General features: G+C 46.0%; 1 long non-coding RNA gene across 2 annotated transcripts; it reads right to left on the bottom strand.

The window, feature by feature from the left end:
* Window positions 1-549: 549 nt before the first annotated feature.
* On the bottom strand, window positions 550-23,437 carry LOC123645981. Of its 2 annotated transcripts, XR_006737751.1 has the most exons (4): window positions 23,272-23,437; window positions 19,680-19,833; window positions 18,159-18,238; window positions 550-745 (listed from the first exon to the last, which is right to left on the bottom strand). It is a non-coding gene; the product is annotated as an uncharacterized LOC123645981 (long non-coding RNA). The 2 variants fall into 2 exon arrangements; XR_006737750.1 differs by lacking the exon at window positions 19,680-19,833.
* Between the last annotated feature and the right edge of the window lie 134 nt (window positions 23,438-23,571).

The following is a 23,571-nucleotide window of genomic DNA, read 5'->3' on the forward strand; positions in this document are numbered from 1 at the left end:
AAACATTTTTCATGGAGCCCTTGAATACACAAGCAATTAGAGTCACCCAAAATCAGTGTTTAAGCACCATTCTGACAGCCCAATGTCATGTGATACTGCAAAAGTAATACTCTCTGGCTGGTAGAAAAATTCTTTTCTCCAGGCAACACTTCTGGAATTGGGCCTGGTCATGGGTCTTTGGAACAACTTCATGGGCACAAGGCCTAGAGCCTCCCTGGGGCATCTGGTCAGCTAAGAAGAGGATCGATGCCAAAGGAGGGAGAACAGGGACCGGGGCTGGCATGGTCCAAGCTAGCCCCAGAGCACCTTGCCTGGTTGGCACTGCTGGCCTTGGCCAGTCCTAAGCAGTGGAGGGGCTTAGCAGATGTTGAGGATGGCATTCTAAAGTGCAGGATCCCTGAGGCCCAGGACCTGGGGCAGATGCCCCACTGCCCACTGCTCCTAGGTAACCATGTGATTGTACATTTTGTCATTCCACAAACAGTGACCGAGCTCCTACTACGCACCAGGCACTTTATTAGAAGCTGAAGTCACATATTCATTGTTATTTATTCCTGTGAGTTAGCAGGTTATCTCTGCCAAGCAGCGAACTTAATAATAACACACTGAGACCGGCAGAGCACAGGAGCAGAGCTATCATCTAGCCAATCAGGAAACTGAGCCAGAGAGAGGCTGTCACATATTCCATGAAGGTCCAGCACGTGCTCTATTCCTGGGTGTGGTTAGCAATGCACCAGAGAGGTTCCTGAAAGAAAGCAAAGGGCAGTCCATTAATCTCACTTCTAAAAATAAACCAAAACGTGAGGAGAGAAAGAGAATGATGGCTTAGAGCCTATTCCGAGGTTCAACAGATGATGGAAACCATGACTGAAATACACGCAAAGGGCTCCATACCGTGGGTTCGGGGTAGAGCTACGGGAAGCGCGGCGACCCTGGGGCTGGGGAGGACGCCGGCTCCTACCCCTCTCCCTGAGCCTCTGTTTCCCCATCTGTAGACTGTACCCTCACTGACCAGAACCCTCTGTGCCGTTGTGAGATTCAAATGATGTGAAAGGTCATGAACCATTGTATGCGCTTACACACCCCCCTGGCTTGCTCACTGTTAACAAAGAGGCAGAGGAGTTACTCTGTGGCTTTCTCACCTCACCAAAAAAAAAAAAAAAAAGAAGGAGGTTTCAACAATGTGAGTTTGTATGAAAGGTGAGACAAGCAATCTCTCCTCAGGCTAACTCTGAAGTCCTCTAGTGTGTAACACTTGGACTCACTGTGAGTTTGCACACAACACACGCACAAACACACACACAGCCTGATCCCCAAACATCCCAACCTCCAAGTCGTGGTTCTCAACCCAGGGCAATTTTGTCCCCCATGGAACATTTGCAACATGTGGAGACTCTTTAGGTTGTCACACCTCAGGTGGAGAGAGGGTGGCTCTGGTATTAGTGGGTAGAGGCCAGGGTTGCTGCTAAACATCCTCCAATGCACAGCACAGCCCCGACAACAAAGAATTATCTAGCCCCAAACATCAACGATACCGAGACGGGGAAACTCCTCTCCAAGCCTTTGTGTTGTTCCCTCCATGAGCAGTGTTCTCTTTCTTTCCTCTCCTCTTCTCACTTAAATCTTGCCTTTCCAGGGAGAGCAAAGGCACCCTCACATGCTGCTGAGGATTTTAAGCTAAAATAAACTTTTTGATAATGTAGTCAGAGCTAACAGAATTATAAACACCCATACCCTTAGAACAAGCCATTTCAGGGCTCACAGAAAGTCCTGTGCGCAAGGATGTTTATTGCAGGACTGTTTGTGATAAGAAAAGACTGAACACAACTCATCTGACCCCTTTAGGAGTGGTCAGTAGCTTTAAATTATAAGCAATTATCTGTAGCCCTTACAAGAAGTGAGGTCATTTCAAAGGAGCCAATAGGGAAAGGTCACTGAGATACATTGCTCAATAAAAAACAGTGCTCAGGACAGCCTTATTAATATGTCCCATTTGGTAAATAAGTAAAAAAAATCCTTACATATATTTGTTTGTTTGTTTTTGAGACAAAGTCTCGCTCTGTTGCCCGGGCTAGAGTGCTGTGGCATCAGCCTAGCTCACAGCAACCTCAAACTCCTGGGCTCAAGTGACCCTCCTGCCTCAGCCTCCCGAGTAGCTGGGACTACAGGCATGCGCCACCATGCCCGGCTAATTTTTCTGTTTTTAGTTGTCTGGCTAATTTCTTTCTATATTTAGCAGAGACAGGGTCTCGCTCTTGCTCAGGCTGGTCTCAAACTCCTGAGCTCAAATGATCTTCTCGCCTCAGCCTCCCAGAATACTAGGATTACAGGTGTGAGCCACCTCCCCCAACCCATATATTTGTGTATCTCTATATAGTGGTTGCCTCTGGGAAGACAGACTTGGTCAGGGCACTTAGAAAATGTAGTCCTCATTTCATTATCCATCATACAGTTTGAATTTTTTTACACATATGCATGCATTTATTTTTTATTTAGGAAAAAAGAATTCATTAAAAAATTCTTAATTGGTTAATCTAGGTGCAGGGCATACATGTATTCATTGTATTATTCTTGCAATTTTTCTCTTGATTTGAAATTTTTTTCAAAATAAAAACTTTATAGAAAGCATCCAGAAAAAACAAATAGGAGAATATCTTCATTGCTTTAGAGTAGGTTAAGATTTCATAAACAGTACTCAAAAAGAACTAACCCAGCCAGGCACGGAGGATCGTGCCAGTAATCCTAGCACTCTAGGAGGCCGAGGCAGGTGGATCGCTCGAGGTCAGGAGTTCGAGACCAGCCTGAGCAAGAGCGAGACCCCATCTCTACTAAAAAAATAGAAAGAAATTATATGGACAACTAAAAATATATATAGAAAAAAAAAATTAGCTGGGCATGGTGGCGGATGCCTGTAGTCCCAGCTACTCGGGAGGCTGAGGCAGGAGGATCACTTAAGCTGAGGAGTTTGAGGTTGCTGTGAGTTAGGGTGATGCCACGGCACTCACTTTTAGCCCGGGCAACAAAGCGAGACTCTGTCTCAAAAAAAAAAAAAAGAGCACATGGGTTAACCACAGACTTAAAGAAGGTATCCTCAGTATATCCAGTAAAGGTCTTACATCCATAATATATAAAAATTCTCCCAAATTGATATGAAAAAGATAGTCAATACAACTTTTTTAAAAATAAGCAAAAGACTTCAACAGGCACTTCACAAAAAGAATATTCGAATGGCTAATAATCATAGGAAATGATGCTCAAAATCATTAGTCATCAGGAAAATGCAAAATAAAACCACAAGGAAATGTCACTTCTCCCCCACCAGAGTAGCTAAAATTAAAAAGACTGTACCAGGTCAGGATAGAGAGTAACTAGATTTGTCACACATCGCTGAGGGAAGCATAAAATGGTACAACCACTTTGAAAGTTCATTGACAGCATCCGCCAAAGTTGAATGTTCCAACCTTACCTCTGCAAACCTTCCCTGATCTACACAGACTTTCCTTCCCATAATCCCTCTGATCTACGCTGTGTGTTTACTGCTGTTTAAATTCTCCCGTATGTTCTCAAACTCTCTTTGGTTCTACCTAACTAGGATTTGCTGAACACCTACCTAAGCTAAGCACATGGGAATAAGGAGACGACCTATTTTATAGATCCTATTTTATGTGCCCTGCAGGAGCTCATAGACGAGACGGAAGTGGAAACATACATACATAGTAAGAGACAGACGCTGCTTTAGACTAATCTCCTCCCAACTAAATTCTAAGTTTAGATTCCCCGCTTCACACTTCTTTCATACTCTCACAGTGCCTGAATCTACAGTGACCCCAAAGTAGGAACTGAGAAAGTAAAAATCTGTTGAACTGATCCAGTTGATGTGTGTCCACAGACAGCAAGAGAGATTTGGGCTAGGTAAAAAGACTAGGACTTTGTCACTGACAGATAAGAAGGCTTTAGGATATTTAAAACCTTGCCCACACTGGCCAATTTCATATCCCTTAGCTTATTCCATTATCACAACAACCCTGTGGAGTAGATTTTATGATCACCATTTGACTGATGAGAAGATTGAGGTCAAGACAGATTGTTATTTGCCGAGGTCACATACCCAGGAACAGGCAAGGCTAGGAGCCAAACCTCTGGTGTCTTATTTTAAATTTTGCTTCTTGCTACTGTATCACATGCATCAGAAGCCACCCAATGCAACTCCAGAGAGGTGTGACTCTAGATTTCTCTCTGGCTTTGGTCCTCTGCACAGACCTTTCCTTCCTCTGAAACACTTACTCAGTCACCATCTGTTTTTCTCTCCTCCCAGCCTGCGTTCCCACGGACAGCACCTCCTCCGCCTGTAAATCTCTGCTTTAATTTTAGTCTTTCCAGAAAGCCTTTCCTGATATTCTTGACAAGTTTTGATGTCATGGCTGTGAGCCACCCAAGCACCCCGCACTTCAGACCTTTCCTCAACCTACTGCGTCATTAGTAGTTTAAAGGTATCGTTCCCTTTAGGCTGTCAGCTGCTGTCCTTCCTCTTCATTGCTGAATTCCCAGTGCCTTGCACGTGGTAGGAGTTCATTATATATTATTTAATGAACAAAGGAAGAAAGGAATAGAAAGTAAGAGCATTCTCCCAGGTCTAAGTTTGACCCTAACTTTCTCCCAGTTCTGCCTACCAAGCACAGTAACCCAAGATCAAAAAGGGAACCATGTGGTCAGATGGATCAAGACACACAGAGCCTCATCCTATCCTGAGACTTATCTCCTGGGAGCTCCCTTCTCCTTTCTGTAATTCAGCTTCACCCATTTTGCAATAGCAGCATCATACCAGATTGCTTCTATACCCCTGCCTGGAACCACCCTGCTCTGTTGCTGTCCTAAGACTTGGCCAGGCCCTCACTTGCCCAAGGCTAGGAAGTCAGTTCAGCCTAAATCCATCTGCATTCCTCAGTGTGGAAGGTCAGCTCCTATGCGCTCTATATGGTTTAGTGGGAACTTCTGTGGCTGCAAGGTGATGCATGGTGATGAAAGCAAAACCCATGAATGACAAGTGTGTGGCCGCTAACATTCTCCTGGTGTGCATTCTCATAATAACCAGTGGTTCGGAACTCTTTTCATTCACTGCTGCCTGCTTTGCCACATCAACTTTGCTCCAGTTGTTCTTGGAAACCCCGAGTGTTGGATGGTGTTGTAGTTTTAAAGAAAGTTTTCTAGGGAAAGCAGGCAGAATGAAATTATCGACATTCCCTTAAATATCTGCCTGGTAAATAATTAAGGATGCCAGAGGCCATCTGGCCTCACCTGCATAGCGTCACTGTCAGTAGTCACGCAGTCCATGCTTAAAAGCCCCTAATTACAGAGGCTCTCACTACCTGTGAGGCATCACATTCCATATGTGACAGTCCTAATTGGAAAAACGTTGTTTATTATGTTTAGTTAAAATCCACCATGCTTCAGCTTTCTCCCATTAGACTGGTTCGGTCTTCTTCACACACTGAGTAAAATGTCTAATCCTCTTCCAGATGACAACCATTAAAAATACTGAAGGATGAAAGAAATGAATATAATTGATACATAAAGATTGAAAACTACAATAAAAAAAAATCAATCAACCAAAACAAACAAACCACCACAAAGTTTAACTGACACTCTGGGGGAAAAAAGTGTGTGTAGCATATATGAGATAAAGCATTATTATATCTACTCAGTTGTGTAAATTTATTCAATAGAAAAATGGACAAAGAGCCTTAACTGGCAATAAATTAAGAAATGCAATGGTACTAAACATAAAAAATATTCAAATGCACCAAAGTGATCTAAAAAATGTAAATTAAAACAAGATCACTGCAGAGTATAAATTAATTCAATCTTTCCAGAAGACAGTTTAATAATATCAAAATTTTAATTATGCAAATATTCTGATCCAGAAGTTTTACTTCTAGGAATTTATTCTAAGAAGATAATTAGCCAAAGGAACAATGATGTAAGTCAAGGATATTGATTAAAATGTTTATTTACATTATAATAGCAAAAATATTCAACAGCTAAATTTCTACCAATAGGAAATTGTTTATATAAATTATGATAAAAATCATTCAATGAACTTCTAAACAGCCATTAAATATGTTAATCTAGTTGACACAGAAAAAATCCATTACATAGTGTTCAGTGACAAAAAGATAGTGTCATATCTTTTATGTAAAATTATATGTATATTGTGTGTGTGCATTTGCAGTGTGCTAACTAGAAGGATATTCACCAGTATATTAATGGAATTCCTCCTAGATAATATAATTCAAGATAATTTTTTTTCTTCTTTATGCTTTCTTGGTTGTGTTCACCTTTTTCTGTATTGAGCATCTATAATTTTTACAATTTTCAAAATAACAAAGGTATTTTTCCATAAAAACACTGAAAAAATGTTTAATATCCCTCCTAAGCCTTCTCTTTTCTAAGCTAAGCCTTCTGATGTTTCAAAATTTCTTCAAAAGAAATGAACTGAAGTTCCTCAGTGTCCTGGCCTCTCTATTCAAAAGCTCCCACCCCACCCAGGTTACTTCCATCCCCCTGAAAGTACCGTAGCCAAAAGGCAACAGAGATGTGGATGTGGCCTCCCCCGCCCAGAGCAGAACGTGGCACTCACCACGTGGTCAACGGTGTGATTAGCTTTAATGGCGACACACCCCACTGCTGATCCTCACTGGTTCCCTGGTCTTTTCACACAGGGGTTATCGTTAAGACACTGGGTCCCCCTCATGTATTAATGCTCTTGCTTACATGGCCCAGACACAGGAATCGACATTTACCTCTACTGGCATCTCATCAGCCTAGACTGGGCTCTTTTTACCCTGTAGAAACTGAGTCATCCAAACAGTGCCTCCACTGTCCACTTAGACCATCAGGAACTTTAAAATGATGTGGTCATTTTCTCCCAAGATTACCTGAGTTCTTCCAGATAACACAAATTCAGATGCGATCCCCTAGCTGCTTCCTCTCTGTTCTAGTAAAGGAAATGCTCTACTTTGCAAGTCAAAAGCATACATTTTCTCTAATCCATTATTGGTAAGCGTGTCAGTCGATACAGAGCTTCTGGAAGGCAACTAGAGGATGTTTACGAAAATATGAAATGTGACTAATCTTTAGCACCAAAATTACCCTTTTGTATATATTTCTTTGTGCACTGTTATATATAATTTGACTTTCAGGATGACTTTCCAGAAGTGTTTTATATCTACATATATTATTCATCACGAAGTGTTTACGATGGTGAAAAATTGGAAGCAAACTAAATATTAAAACAGTGAGGGGTTAAGTAATTATTGTCATGGATATTAACAAAATATTGAGTGAAAAAAACTATGATTAGTTCAATTTCTTTTTAAGAAAAAATATCTAGGAAAAAGGAAATGTTTGGAAGGACATGTTTTAAAGGTATAAGAGGTTATCTCTGAATGTTGAAAGACAGGTGACTTTTTTTCTGATTATTTTTTATAGTGAACATGTGCCAGTTTTTAATAACTAGAAAATAAATATTTATTTGGAAACTCTTAAAATATGTGTTTCCCTGTTTCTATTCAAATGATGGTTTGTACTTGAAGTTCCATTTACCTTTATATCCTGCATTAACTTTTTCTCTCAAGAGCCAGATAGGGCTAGCTGTGGTGGCTCACACCTGTAATCCCAGCACTGTGGAAGGCCAAGTTGGGAGGATCACCTAAGGCCAAGAGTTGAAGACCCACCTGGACAACATAGCAAGACCTCATCTCTACCAAAAGTTTTAAAAATAATTGGGTATGGTGGTGCACACCTGTCATCCTAGCTACTCATGAGGCTGAGGCAGGAGGATCCCTTGAGCCCGGGAGTTACAGTGTGCTTCGATCATGTCTCTGCACTCCAGCCTGGGTGACAGAGCGAGACCTTGTCTCAAAAAAAAAAAAGTGCCTTTTCTTTCTCCTACTTGGTGCTTATAATCTGTCACTTATACTTTGCATCAGTTAGCTTTTGCTGTATGACAATTCATCCCAAAATTTAGCAGCTCAAAACAACAGTTATTTATTTGCTTATGATTCTAAGGGTCAACAGTTTGGGCTAGGATCAACTAGGACAGCTCATTTGTTCCACTGGGCCTGAGGTCAGCTGACCATCAGCAACTTCATGCACGTCTGGCTGGCTGTAGGCCTGGGTGATGCAAGTAACCGGGCCACGTGTCGCTTGTCATCTGGTAGGTTGCTGAGGCTTATTCACATGCCAGTGGTTGCAGTGTGACCAAGAGCAGCGGGAGAGGGCCATCCCTCATCTGAAGCACATTTCAAGCATCTGACTACATCACTTTTGCTAGTATCTTACTGACCAAACAAGTCACATGTTGGAATCAAGCTAAGATTCCAGGGCTGGAGAAATAGATGCCACCTCCCGATAAGAGGAATTGCGGGTTACATTGCACAGGGACACATATACAGGGTGGCGAATAATCTGTGACCCTTTTTGCAATCTGACCACCTCTATCAACGATCTTTCTGAGGGTCCTTTCTCCTTCCAGGAGCTCTTCCAGGCATCTCCCACTCAGGTCGTCCTGTGCAGAGGACTGTTCCACCTCTCCTCAAGGTGCTCCTTGGTGCATATGTTTTTGCCCAAGAAGCAACAATCTCAATGCATCTTTTCTGGATACAGGCCCATCATTCTTTTTCTCACCCGCAGGCAATTATTTCTTATCCTGGAAAAGTGAGTTGAGCAGCTTTTTATAATAAGCCTGCTCTCAAAATATTTCTCCACTCTCTGATTTCCCTCTTTAAAACTTGCATTTAAATGATCAGCCTGCACCATTCACTGAGTTTTCCCTGCTCTCCATGTGTTCGTTTTCAGGCCTTTGAAAAAGGAAGATTGTGAAACTGGGACAGTTCCCATGGTGACACATTGGCTTCTTTGATCCTCTTGGCTCTCACACGGCGACCGAACCACCCAGACAGCCGAAGCTCATTATGATCCTTTCTGTGACAAGGGATCACACTTCCTTCATTCACCCTCCTTCTCCCAGCCGCGTATATGACACTGCTGGCAACACTTAAAAGAAAACACAAATCTTGCTCAACAACCAACACTGATGGAGATATTGAGAGACAGCTGAAGTGTGAGGAAGGGGCACTACCTAGAGAGCCAGAAGGTCCAACCAGCTGCAGACCCAGCCTCCGCCACATCCCTGTGACCTGGGACATGGAAGCACCCGGCACAGTGCAGAGAACAAATACAGTGCTCAGTAAATATTCATCCATTCACATTTGCCCACCACTGTGTGCAAAACTCTGTAGGAAAAGGCCACGCGGGGCTCGGATCACTGACACCCCAACGGGAGCTCCCAAGGTGGTGGCCAGTGACAGCTCCCAGCCCAAATCTTCCATGTTCATTCTCAAACAAAAGGATGATGTGAGAAGAAAAAAAAAAAAAAAAAAAAACAACTCTCAAACATTTGTCAGCTTCTGAGCTTAATGAGGATAAAATGTCTAATAATGACAATGACCTCAGACTCATTTTGTCATCCAGACTATCCCCAGCTTCGGCCCCAAGTCCTGACTTGATTCCTATGGAACTATGGAATAGACACTCCAATGTCAGTCCACTGACAGTGCGACCTCCTGCATCCCATCTTTGATAGGTAGTATGTCAAGAAGAATTTGGAAAGTTCAGCTAATAGAAGGAACAGAGGGAACTGGATAATGAGATTATAGTTACAAATGACAACTACTTTGGTGAGAGAATCTCTGGATAGACAAATACATTAATAAGAACAGAGAGCATTTGCAGCTTTGGCCAGGCATGGTGACTCACGCCTGCAATCCTAGCACTCTGGGAGGCCGAGGCGGGAGGATTGCTTGAGGCCAGGAGTTCAAGGCTGTAGCAAGCTATGATCACACCACTGTACTCCAGCCTGGGTGACAGAGTGAGACCTTATCTTAAAAAAAAAAAAAAAAAAAAAAAAAAACAAGAGAAAATTAAAAATAAAGAGTTAGTTTAAATTAGAGTTGATTGCAAACCCAACCTATTATTTGAGTGACTATGAGTAAATTAATTTAAACTCTCTGAACCTTAGAATGTTAATCTATAAAATCGAGATAATTATGCTTGTAAGCTCTGCTAATATATCAACACCTAGTAGAGATCACTCCAAAAATGAGCAAATAAATGACAATATATATTCTACCCTACTTGATCTTTGGTACCCCCAAAGAAAGAGAATTTTGCATCTAAGATGTACCAGGTGCTTTCTATAGAATAACCCCAATTCTCAGTTCTATTTATGTCCAGTTTTCCAGATGAGGAAACTGAAGCTCAATGAAGTTAGGAAACTGGACCAAGATCACAAAGCTACTAAGCAGCGGGTCTTCCTGACTCCAAAACTAATACTCTTTCTAAGTCATTGCCCAAATAGTGCTAACCATACCACACTAGAATAGAGCAGGGCTTTGGTAGCCCATCGGGATGTTTTTCCTGCAGAAACACCTGGATTAGAGCTTGGCTGGGTGTCCCAGAGGAGGGGATTTGGCGTGGCTGGTGGAAGCATTTGGCAGGCACCCCAGGGAGCCCGGTTGGATCTGGCCTTACGCACAGTCTGCACCGATGAGCAGGAAGAGGGTGTGTAGCACGGGCTCTAATGAAGTCCGCAGATGCTGGAAACGTATCGTAAACACCAGTGGGTGTGAGTGACCAGGAGGGTGGAGGAGCAACAATGAGGTTGCTCTGGCAGCACAGAGCGCGTAGGAATGTGGGCAAGAGGTAATGAAAGAAAACCCCACTCACTGGGGCTTGTTTGGGAACAGAGCAAGCCAGACACTCTCTGAATAAGAGGCGAGGGTCTGTGGAGGCAAGTGTGGCCCGGAAGCCAGAGGTGGCTCCCAGAAAAGACGGTGCAGAAACCTAAGGCTCGGAACTGCAAGCCCCATTCACCAGCCAGTGTCAACCAAGCAACCTGGTGTACAACTCTGCAGGGGCAGTAGGAGTCTAAGACATGGTCTCTGCTCACCAATAATTGTACTATTAATGTTAACTCATTTGAATTCTGATTCCCTACTAGCTGAATGACTTAGCAAATAAATAACAACTTTAAGCTTTACTTTTCTCATCTGCAAAATAAATGATAATTAGCACCTTCCACACACAATCATTGTAAGTACTCAATGATATAATTCTTCTTAAAAAAATACTTAGCATAAATAATGTTCAGCCCAAGCTAAATCCTTAATAAAGGGTGGCTGCTTATGGTGTCACTATTAAACGTCTCTGGCATGCCCACGCACCAGGCCTGACATTGTCCAGATACTAGCAGGAAGCAGTTGGCACACTCACCTGGGATACTCAAAATACATTTTATTAAAGGAGCTATTTGTCACGGTCCAGATAGGATTGCATGGAATAACAATGTATCCTAGCAGTAAGAGCACTGAGGACCTCATTCCTCCTCACTACCATGCCTGGCTAGAAGGTGGAGCCCAAGTGGTGACTGGCCGCCACCACTGGGAGCTGGAGCTGGATGGTGGAGGGAGGGATGCCTTGTTGGCCAGACCAGGATGAAGCAAGGGGGCCATGAGGGGAGCCTCTTTCTTCTCCATGTGCCTCTCAATCTTCTGCCACTACCTCCCATTGGCTGAATTCCCAGGGTGCTGTCATGGTCAGCCTTGGGCACCAACAGAGCAGGGCAGGGAAGGGTGGAACCAGGATCTGGGGATGGGAAACAAATAGAACCCCCAGCCCAGGCTCCAAAACACTTTTGTTAGTCTCATCCACCCTATGAAAGTTGATGTCGTTATTGTCCCTTTTCCGATAAGGCAATTTGGCTCAGAGAGGTACAGCACTCACTCAGATGCCTGGCTAGAACCGTGGCTCAGCCTCCACCAGAATCCACGTCCAGCTCGCCACGCCTCCTCGACCCACTCATGGTCGTCCAGTCGTTGAGAGAATAGATTTGGAGGCCCCTAGCACATTGTGATTTGGTGGAAGAATTTTCTACATGAAACCAAAAGGTTGAATAGAATTCTAAATGATTTGGGGCAAAGGGGCAATTCATAAAAACAAGCAGAATAGGAAAAGCAAAGCCTGGGTGCCCGCTTGTGTTACGGGTGAATTCGTTTCGAGAACAGACAGCTCCCCGGGTGCCCACGGCGCTCCCGGCGTTACTGGGAGACGAAGATAACATCGGTCAGCACAGCTTTCACTCACACAGCACTTCCACGCACGCTGTGTGTATTCACACACTTTAATAATAGATTTCATTCACTTAATCATCATTAAATCCTTTCCTCAAACATGGGCACTAACCTTGAAAAACTGCCCCAGTCTCACGTGAGACTTATTTACAGATGGTCCCAGCACGGTGATCGTTGCTAAGGCAGAGAGGCCAACAGATGTCTCAGAGCACAGAGGAGTCAGCAGCCCACGGGCGGCTCCTACCCGCTTCCCGGCGCCGACTGTGTGTGTCTCTTCCTAGCCGAGCCTTCCGTGAAATTTGCCCTGGTGGGAGCAGTCAGCAAACACTGTCAATGAAGCCTTTTATTTTAATTTTTTGAGGGAGGAACAATTGTTCAATATTTACCAGCACACTGTTGACCGGAGGGCTTTCCAAAGGAGGAAGGAAGTGTTTGAGGTAGACTTATTTATAAGGAGATGGGAAGGTGTCCCAGCCTCCTCTCCATCCGCTCCCCACGCTCCCTTGCTCCGGCCTCACTGAGCTAATCAAGGGCCCCCGTCACCCCCAACTCCTTTATACTGTCCCTTCCCTTTCCCTGACAATTCTTTTCCCCTTTTCCACCAGAGAAACCCTTGCTCCTGGCGAGTCTCTCTGAAGACCTTTCTAGGCCAACTCCTGCCCAAGACTCCAATACCAGCTGAATGACCTCGGGCCGCCCTTGACATTGCTAAGCTTTGTTTTCCTCGGCTGTAACATGAGGGAAATATTCTTTCCCATTCCAGAGCTGACCCGCCTACTCCACAGAGTCACTGTGGGAGTCAAATAGGTGGTCCCTGCCAACTGCCACTTACACCAAGTAAAAAAGAGGAAAAACTATTAAGGAAGGAAGGAAGAGAGGGAGGGGAAGGAGGGAGGAAAGAAGGAAGGAAGGGAGGGAGTGAGTTGGTCCAAGAGCCACACTGGAGAGGTGAGCACCAACAAAGACACGCAATGAAACGCTGGGCGTCAGAGCTGGAAGCAAGCTCAGAAACCATTGAAACCAATCTTCTCAACTTACAAATGAGAAAAGCAAGGCGCATTTAGCCGGCGTGTTCCTTGGCTAGATTACTGAGGCCAATGGGAAAACATGATCCCATGAGTGTCCCAGAAGATCTGTCTTGTTTGCCCACCACGGACATGTGGGCACCACCAGGCCAGACCTCCCAGGAATGAGACGCTGGAATCGGTGCAGAAGCAACAACTGCCCGTAACTTTCTAGGCGGTGGGCCAGCCAGAGGAGGGCTACACCTTGGACAAAAAGAGAGGGAGGTGGGCGGGAGCTGTGCAGAGACCCTGGCAGGGAGAGACCTTTGAGGGTGACCTTGAGTGGTGGGGTGGCCCGTGTGGTCTCAGCCCCACTACTGCAGTTGAGACGGGTAGGAGGGGAGGCAGACAGGGCAGCAGGGAGAAAGGGGGCCACGCCAAATGGCAAGAGCCAGTCTAAGAGGACAGCAGTGGTCCAAGGGACTCTCTTGGAGGAGTCTGAGCTCTTCTTTTTTTTTTTTTTTTTTTGAGACAGAGTCTCGCTCTGTTGCCCGGGCTAGAGTGAGTGCCGTGGCGTCAGCCTAGCTCACAGCAACCTCAAACTCCTGGGCTTAAGCGATCCTACTGCCTCAGCCTCCCGAGTAGCCGGGACTACAGGCATGCGCCACCATGCCCGGCTAATTTTTTTCTATATATATTTTAGTTGTCCATATAATTTCTTTCTATTTTTAGTAGAGACGAGGTCTCGCTCTTGCTCAGGCTGGTCTTGAACTCCTGACCTCGAGTGATCCACCCACCTCGGCCTCCCAGAGTGCTAGGATTACAAGCGTGAGCCACTGCGCCCGGCCGAGTCTGAGCTCTTGAGGCAGCTCTGCATGGGCTCAGGTGAAACGAGGCATCTCCAGTCACATGGGTGACACGGAGGTGAGGGTCAGGTCAAGGCCGGTTAAGTCTCGGGGGAGCCAATAGGGAGGAGCTCCTGGTGCAGGTGGGTGTCCACGGGAGCCCAGGACAAGAGGTAGAAACCTGGGCTGAAGGGCAGAGGACACGGCTGAGGCACTGGGGGGACACATGTGCAGGGACAGGGCTGCAGCTGTCCTCTTCCTTCCCAGAAGAGCCCATGGAAGGACTTAGTAATGTTTTTAATCATTTTTTAATTATTCAAGTAATACATCAACACATTCTCAAAGCCATCAACTCAAACATTGCATATAAAGCAGAAACCTCCCTGAGATCACCCACCCCCTCCACGCTCCCCGCAGGCTCGCTTCAAAGCGCGTCCTTCCAAGCCTTCATCTACGAGTTTTTACCCGCAGTTGTTCATAGGAGAAATATGTAGCTCTGTGTGTGTGTGTGTTTATGGTTTTATATTAAAGGAATTGACCATACGTGCTATTCTGAATCTTACTGTCTGAACCTGAGACCACTGCGTGTACCAATACAGCCAAGCCATTCTTTGTAAACCTCCCCATACAATTCCATAGTCGGGGGGGGCTTTATATAATTTTTCATTTTCAAACTATGCACCAATGACTATCCCTTCACAGGCCTGCTATAGAAAGAAAAAAGTTGTATTTCATATACATTATACATTTTTATTTCATATATAATGTTTCATTAGATATGTTCATTGTATATTTATATAATATATTCATATTTCCATACATTACATATATATTTATATGTAATCAAATGAATATTATATTACATTATGTTCATTTGATATATAATATATTCATTATATTACAATATATTCATTTGATATCTAATTTATTCATTATATATAACATATTCATTTGATATATGTATGAAAACTCTGCTACTTTAGAGGTAAGAATCTCCTGGGGGAAGTGGGTGCCCCAACCCTTGATTTAAAGCCAGTCCAGACCAAGATCTTGAAAGAGTATTGCCAGGAACCGTGACTGCACGAACCCGAGCCGGGACCAAAAAGCTTAATAAGTCCTTTCCATCTCCACTTGCGCGGACTCTGTATATTTTCTGCCCCCTTAGTCATCCTTTGGGTGAGTTCCCCGTATTTATGCTTGTTCTTTTTTTCATCTGTCCTCATAAATCAATCCCTGCAGTCTCCTAATCAAAGCCAGCTTTTCAAACGAAACCGTAGCTGGGTGTTTAACTAACTAAATATTGCTTTTCCTCCAGCACTGACAGAGAGGGAGGGTGGGATGCAGCCTGATCACTGTCCTCCCCTCCTCAGTGACCCCAGGAAGCTGCCACCACAGTTGCTGACCGAGACCCAGGTGGGCGTCAGGCGGAGGGTCTGGAGGGGGCACAGTCGGGAGGTTTCCCTTTGCTCCCTAGATGTTTGCTCTCTACCCCTGGGCTCTCCAGGAAGCAGGTCACCGTCCCCATGGCCACACTTAGTAAAGGAGGAACATAAAGTGTGAAGACGCCTGCAGCGGCACCCAGCCACACGCCGCCCTCGGAGCGTGGTTCCCACTGAGTTCTCCTTCCGTGGGGCCTGCTAACCGGTCAAGGGGCCCGCAGCTGTTTTCGGAGAGCAGAGGATGCCAGCTCCAAACCCTCTCCCACCCTGGTCTCAGGTGTCTGTTCTTGTGGCCTCAGCAGTGGCAAGACTGGGTGCATTTCCCCTGAAACCTGCTCTCGAACCTGCCCTCACCCCCCAATTGCCTCCATCACCTACAGCTGGAGTTCCCAGAATGTGTTCCCCAGGCTAGCACCATCAGTGTCACCTGGGAACTTGCTCCAAAGGCAAATTCTCAAACCCCACCCCAGAACTACTGGATCAGAATCTCTAAGGCTGGGACCCAGCAATGTGTGTTTTAAGGAGCCCTCCAGGTAATTCTGACACAGGCTCAAGAGTAAGAAGCATCGACCACAGGACAACGTCCAAGCTCCTAACTCAGACACACAGCCCTCCATGCACCGGCCCTGGCAGCTCCTCCAGCCCATCTCTCAGCATTGTCCCTACAGGATGCCACACCACGTGGGGCAGCCCAACGTACCCAGCGGGGGCCCTCCTCTTCTCTGTGTTTGCTGCCCTTGTTCCTGGTGCACATTGCTCGCATGTATCAAATACCTACGTCCTATCTTTCAGACCCCACCTCAGTGTCCTCTGGAAAGTCCTCTTTGATCTCTCCAAGAATAGATAAAAATAACTAACATCTAGAGGGTACTGTTCCAAGAACTACATAGTCGTCCCTTGGCGTCCATGGGGCATTGGTTCCAGGACACCCTCCAGGACACCAAAAGAGGAGGATACTCAAGTCCCTTATATAAAATGGCATAGCATTTGCATATAACCTACACATATCCTCCCGTATACTTTAAATCATCTCTGGGTCACTTATGACACCTAATGTAATGTAAAATGGCATGCAAATAGTTGTTATACTGTATTGGTTTTGGGGGGTTGTTTTTAGCTTTTTTTTTTTTTTTTTTTTTTTTTAGACAGGGTCTCTCTCTGTCACCCAGGCTAGAATACAGTGGCATCATCATAGCTCACTGCAACCTCAAACTCCTGGGCTCAAGTGATCCTCCTGCCTCAGCCTCCTGAGTAGCTGGGACTACAGATGTGCATCACCATGTCGGGCTGATTTTTCTAGTTTTTGTAGAGACGGGGTCTCACTCTTGCTCAGGCTGGTCTCGAACTCCTGACCTCAAGCAAACCTTCCACCTCAGCTTCCCAGAGTGCTAAGATTACAGGCGTAAGCCACAGTGCCCAGCCTCTACTGTATTATTTAAATAATAAGAAAAAAAGTCTGGGAGTCCACTTGCTCAAGGCTTCTTGGGCGTGGCTCTGGGTAAAAAAAATTTTTTTTAATTAAAAAAAAAAAGTCTGCACATGTTTAGTGCAGATGCTTTTTTTTCCCAAATATTTTCAATCTGCCATTGATTGAATCCACTGATGAGAAACCCACGAATACAGAAAACATACTGCACATGTATAGTTATATAGAGAGAGAAAGACTATTGTTGAGACATGTATCTATAGATACACAGATATAGATAGTTATATGTAACTATATAGAGTGGTTAAACAGATTAAATTTTACTTATATACATGTATATTTAATCTTCTCAATAACTATATAAGGAAGGTGTTGCTATTACTCCCATTTTACAGATGAAGAAACAGAGGACCAGAGAATTAAATAATGTGTCCAAGTCAGCAAGTGGTAAAGCTGGGATTGGAACCCCTGGCTCTGGAGCCTTGATCCATTTCATTCTACTGCTTCATGTGCTACGTGCAGCCCAGCGGTTTTAGCTCCTTGGGCCCGGTGAGAGCACACCTGCTCCCACTGACCCATGACAGGCCTCGGTCCTGCCCGAGACGGGCCTTCTCCACGCCAACACCCACTGTTTCCTCAACTGGCCTCCATGTGACTTGGCCCCAGACCCACAGCTGCCAGCCCTGCCTCCACAGCTGGCTTCTGCAAGGAGGAGCCTCCACATGTCCTCACATGGGCTGCCTTTGCTTTCTCCTATTTCCTGTTTCAAATTGCAGGGCACAAGCCTTTGCATCAAGAATGATGACATGACATGCTTTCTGAAAAATCTCATTTTCTAAAGGCATTTCCTACTGATTTCCTTCCTTATTGAGGCCCCTCCCAGCCTGGCTTGTGTTAAAAAAAAAAAAGAGAGAGAGAGAGAGAGACAGAGATGGACAAATAAAAAAAGAAAGAAAGAAATCTGTGTTTTTCCAGGCTCAGAATGCTATGAGCCCTGTTGCTCACTTGACTGGCAAGTTGCTGTCTGGGAACCCGTGGATGAGCTGTGGAGCCAGTGTTCCCCCAAACCATGGGCCTTGAACCATCTCTGAAATCCAACCACCCAAATCCCCTTCAATTCCCCACCTCACCGCCTTTGGGGGATTAGTGGAAGAGGCATCCTTCCTCGAGGGATTCTCTGACTTAAACGATCTGCCTCAGAACTGAAAGGACCACTTCCCACCCTCCTTCAGCTGGGCCAGTCTGAGTCTTCTCACCTGGGAGACCTTCTGCGGCGTCCCTTGAACTCCTCTCACTTGACCGGGGATCTCAGTACCAGCGTTGGAGTCAGATGAGCCTGAGCAGGAACAACAGTCCCTTATGAGCTGGGCGGCTTTGAAAAAGGCACTCAACCTCTCTGATGCAGTGTACCCATTTGGAAAATGGAGACAAGGATAATCTGTATGAGTTTCCTCAGGTTGCTGTAACACATGACCACAAACTTCATGGCTTAAAACAACAGAAATTGAATCTCACAGTTCTGGAGGCCCAAAGTCCTACAACAAAGCATTAGCAGGGCCACACTCCCCCTGAAGTGTATATATATATAGAAGAATCCTTCCTTGCTCTTCCGACTTCTGCTGGCTCCAGGTGTTCCTTGGCTTGGAGTTGCATAACTCCAGTCTCTGCCTCTGTCTTCACAGGGCCACCTCCTCCCGCTGTGTGCCTCTCCTCTGTGTGTCTCTTATAAGGACATTTGCCATTGGATTTAGAGCCACTGGATAATCCAGGATAATCTCATCTCACGATCCTTAATTACATCTGCAAAGACTCTTTTTCCAAATAAGGTCAAATTCACAGGTTGCAGAAGTTAGGATGTGGATATATCTTTTTGGTGGTCACCACTTAACATGCTACAAATAGCTCCTTCCTAGGGTTGTGGCATGGTTGAAATGAGAACATGAATAGAAGGTGCCCGGTAGGGTGTCAGGCACAGAGTGTGCCCAACAAGTGTAGAGATGTAGTTCTCTTTCCCTGCTCCTCAGCCTCTGCCCCCACCCTGCCCCACCCCTGTCCGTGGAAGCTGGCCTCTAGAGCTGGCTGCTTATAGCTGGTCCACTGACACTAAGGCCACGTTAACAACTTATATGTGATCATGGCTCCATAAGCCCTCCCGCCATATACAGACCTCTCTGACTCATATGGGCTTGGCACTTATTTCATTTATCCCCATTATACAGATGGGTACATTGAGCCTCAGAGTGGTTACATCACTTGCTAGGTCATTTATCCCCATTATACAGATGGGTACATTGAGCCTCAGAGTGGTTACATCACTTGCTAGGCCTACTCTGCTAGTCACTGGCTTATCAAGTGAAGCCATCAATGTCCCCAAGTTCCAATGAGTGAGCAGAGGTGACCCTGATGAGGATGTCCTGCCGCCATGGGTCATCTGGAGGTAAAGAGAATACAGGGAGAGGACTGTCCAAGAACTGCCATTCCTGCCAAAGATCAAGCGCACCTCTGCCTTTGCTGTGAGCCCGACTATAAGAGCCGACGGCGCAGCATTCCCCCTGGGCTTGCTCAGGGCACCAGCCCACCTGCCCCCTCCACAGAGGTCTGATAAAACCTGGTAGTTGAAGTTCTTGTTTCATATTCTTGTCATGGTCAAAGAGGTCAAGTGGGAAACAATCTTAAAACCATGACTGCCTGGCCTCGGGGGGCTGCCGGTGTAGGCCCCCCAGAGAACAGAAGGGAGGGAGAGAGCTGCCAGGGTTGTAGATCAGACGCTCACTCACAAGCTGTGTGACACGAGGCACACACTTAGCCCTCTCTGAGCCTCAACCTGGCCACTTGGGGACCAAGTAGGTTGGATAAGGTGATGGATCGGCCTCTCTAACTCAGCCATTCTAAGAATCTTGGACTCCAGCATCTTCGTACCATCACATGTATCTGAAATAATAAACAGAGAAGGAATAAACCTAAATCATCAGGATCCAAGTCTTTCCACTTCTTCTGCCTCCAAATGCTTGGTCTAGTTGCTTGCTATAAAAATGAGAATGTATTTTTTCCTACTTAGCTGTGTGACCTTGATCAAGTATCTTACCTCTCTGAGTCTCAGTTTTCTCATCAATACAGTGGGAATAACAAGAGCACCTATATTACTGAGTTCCTGTAAGAATTAGAGAGTGTTACGTATGCAAAGCCCGTAACACATTATCAGGTACTGCCACAGGGAATGTTCTAGCCAAGCCCTTCTAGAACTGGCTGCTGGCATTACCCTCCACAAAGAGGTAACAGCTAGACTTGCATGTGACTGTGTGTCTGAGCATGTGTGTGCATGTTCACGTGTTTGGTGCGGTGGGGTTAGGAGAGGTCTTTGTATCCAAGTGGACCTTGGACCAGGCTCTCTCACGTCTGGGTTCCAAAACTTTTACTAGTCACTTCCTCTTGCCAAGCCTCAATCACTCTCCTGTGGGTGGGAGAATAATGTCAGGTAGATTCAGTGATACAAAGGGACAAGGAGCTTAGAGTTATACAAATAACTGCATTCACCCTTCAATTCAGGTCAGAGGTGGAACCCTGAAGGCCAGGGGTTATGGGGCACATATGAGGCCCCAGAGCACTCCACAATCCTATCAGATAGGCTGTGTTTCTCCTAGAGGATGGGCTGCTGGTTCATTCACTGTTATTCATTCAACAAACATTCATTAAGCTCCACCACAAGTCAGAGCCTTGGGACACAGAGTCCAACAAGACCCAGCCCCTTTGTGGAGGAGCCTGGTGACCAGTGAAGGAGACAATCACATCCAAAGATCACTGGAGTCCAACGAATACCACTAAGGGAGTCAGAGCGGGAGTGGGGAAGGGAGAAGGGAGGAGGCTGGTTCTGGGTGGAAAAGCAGGAAAGGCTTCGGAGAAGAGGAAGCACCGTTTCTGGGCCTGGAGTGGGGAGCAGTTCGCCAGGCAGTGCAGAGAGGGAAAGGACACTGCCAGCAGAGAAGGAGGCAGGTCTAAGAGCATGGGGGGCTGGAGGGCCGCAGGGTGTCTGCGGAGGGGATGGGGAGAAGTTTGCTGTGAACAGACAGACCAGCAGCCTGGAGAGGTGAGTTAGGCCAGGAGGAAAAAGGGCTGCATGGCCTTGCCAAGGAGTGAGGACAAAGAGAGCCAGAGACACGGTCAGCTCTGACTCTGATTCTGACCACAGCTCGGATCAGTGTGGTCCGCAGGTCAGCAGCATCCACGCCACCAGGAACTTGTTAGAATGCAGATGCTCGGGCCCCACCCTGGACCTGCTGAATCCGGAACTCCGAGGGTGGTGCCCAGGAATCTGTATTCTACGAAGCTCCAAGGTGGAGTTTGCAAAGCACCCGTGTAGAGTGTAATAATGATCCCGCTTAAGAAGCACCTCCTGCCTGTATGTGATTGTATAAGCATGTGACTATATTTTAACATTGTTTGACTTGAAACTAGTGTATCTGTGTTAAAAAAAAAAAAAAAAAAAGAAGCACCTCCTCTGCAGGAGGCACTGGTCCCAGACCTTTACACACCTTACCCGATTTAATCCTCACAGAGCCTGTGAGTTGGTTCTGTCACTATCCCTACTTTATAGGTGAGAAAACTGAGACTCGTGGAGGGAAAGTTACTTATCTGAAGTTATGAAGCTACTAAGTAGCAAATCAAGCTGTGAGACCTCACCCCACCCCCCACATACTCAGAGACAGCTGTTGCAGTGTTGTATGCCAGGGGATGGAAAGCAGTAGCAGAGAAGCTGAGATTTTTCAGGGCATAAGCAGCAGGATCTGCTCACCTTGGTATGCACGGGGAGAGAGCACATACAGACGCGAGGGGCCCCTAGGCTCCTAGGCTGAGCAACTGAGGGAGTGGAGACACCTTTACCCAACACAAGGACATCAGAAGGCTGGGAAGAAATGAGGCTTCCTATCCCATCACTATGTGCAGGACATCAGGGAACATCAAAGGTGGGAAACACACCCATGAGAACTGACAACAGAGCTGTTATATCCCACCTGGAGGGTGGTATAGCCACACATATATTGGATAAGACCAAAATGTATACTTGGCTCAAATGACTGCAGTTTAGAAGTGTCAAGCATTAAAAGGGGCTAAATCACCACAAGATTTATGAGTGTGCAGGGGAGGGTGGCTCAGCTTGGGGGCCATTGTGCTCACCGTGAGCGGCAGCAAAGGGAATGAAAGTCTTTGGAACCTGTCCCATTGCTGCGAGGTTGTACAAACTAGCCCTTGATGTGACCTTTCCTGGAGTCTCAGGAAGAAAGGGAAAAACACCTGCCCTCATGGTAAAGAGGTGACAGATCAATTAATAAGGCAGATTCTAAGGCTTCTGAAATGCCCCAGAGCAGGGAGCAAGGTGCTGAGCTCACCTGCTCAAAACACAAGAAAACAATCTTTGGGGTCCTATTTGGGTAAAACTGGACATCAATCGTCCTTTGAAAAGGTGTCATGCATGCCTTTCGTTGCAGGGGCTCAAGCCCTTTCCAAACATCACCTCATTAATCCTGGCAAACAACGGGAAAGAAAGCCTGGACAGACGTCACTTTTTGTGTCACTGAACAGATGAGGTCTGGCCTCCAACTTAAAGACACACAAAAGTTCCTGGTGGACCTGGCACCAGACCCGCCCTGCTCACTGGCTGTTAGCTACCCTGCCCCTGCGCTGGGGCACAGCCCGTGTGTGTGTGCGTGTGTACACGCACATGGGAGCACATTTAGTCCTCCTAATTATCTCATACTGCGAACAGAAAACAGGCAGCAACGCCGGGGTTATTAGCTGGGTGGCTGGGATAAGTGTTACTGGGAAATCTATATTCTCTTTTGAAACTGCCAGATTTTTGCAAGCATTTTCCCCATTTTCTTTGGTGTCCTCCTCCTTGGTAAAAGTTTTTTATTTATTTCCAGCCCCTTCCAACGTGTTTGCAAATTACTGCAATGTGCCTTCTAACCCGGAAAGGAGGGTGGAGTGGGGGCACAGAGAAGAGGAGAAAGTTATGACAGAGTCAAACAACAAGACACCCAAGTTTCACTTGTCCCCTTTGGGAGTTGAGTCCCAGTTGGTGTTTCAAAGTAAGGAAAGGATACAAAAGTAGGAGGTGCCTTAGAAATGGAAATCCGATGTGGCGTTTCTGTTTTGTTTTAAAAACCAAGGAAAAGGAAACAGAAAAGGAGGGAGAGAGAGAAAGAAAGAGGGAGAGAGAGGGGAGAAAAATAGAAAGAAAGGGGAGAAGAGAGAAAGCAAAAGAGAGAGACAGAGAGAGAGGGGGGAAGAGAGAAGGAGGAAAGAAAGAGGGAGAGAGGCGAGGGCGAGCGGCCCGGGAGCCCGGCGGGCGAAAGCGAAATCCCGGCTTCCTACCCGGAGAGCCAAGCAGCTTTCCGCAGCGGCCGCGGGCTCGGAGCTTTTAAGGGTTTCTAATCCTGGAAGGCTGTCTGACATCACCCCGTTTCTTGTCGGCTGATGTTTCGTACAAGCCTCTCATTTCCTCAGTGTTTTCAGAGCCACCAATTACTGCAGCAATCTCGTGTTTATGTTTGCGCCCTCTCCTGCCTCGCTGGCCCCGCGCCTGGGAGAGCCCAAAGGGGGTGGGTGGGGGGAGCGGGCTGGGGGGGCCTGGATCAGGCATTCAAGAAAAAGGGAGGGGTCCCCCTTAATTTT

The sequence above is a fragment of the Lemur catta genome, chromosome 10 (genome assembly GCF_020740605.2).
Source record: "Lemur catta isolate mLemCat1 chromosome 10, mLemCat1.pri, whole genome shotgun sequence".
In the NCBI taxonomy this organism is placed as follows: domain Eukaryota; kingdom Metazoa; phylum Chordata; class Mammalia; order Primates; family Lemuridae; genus Lemur; species Lemur catta.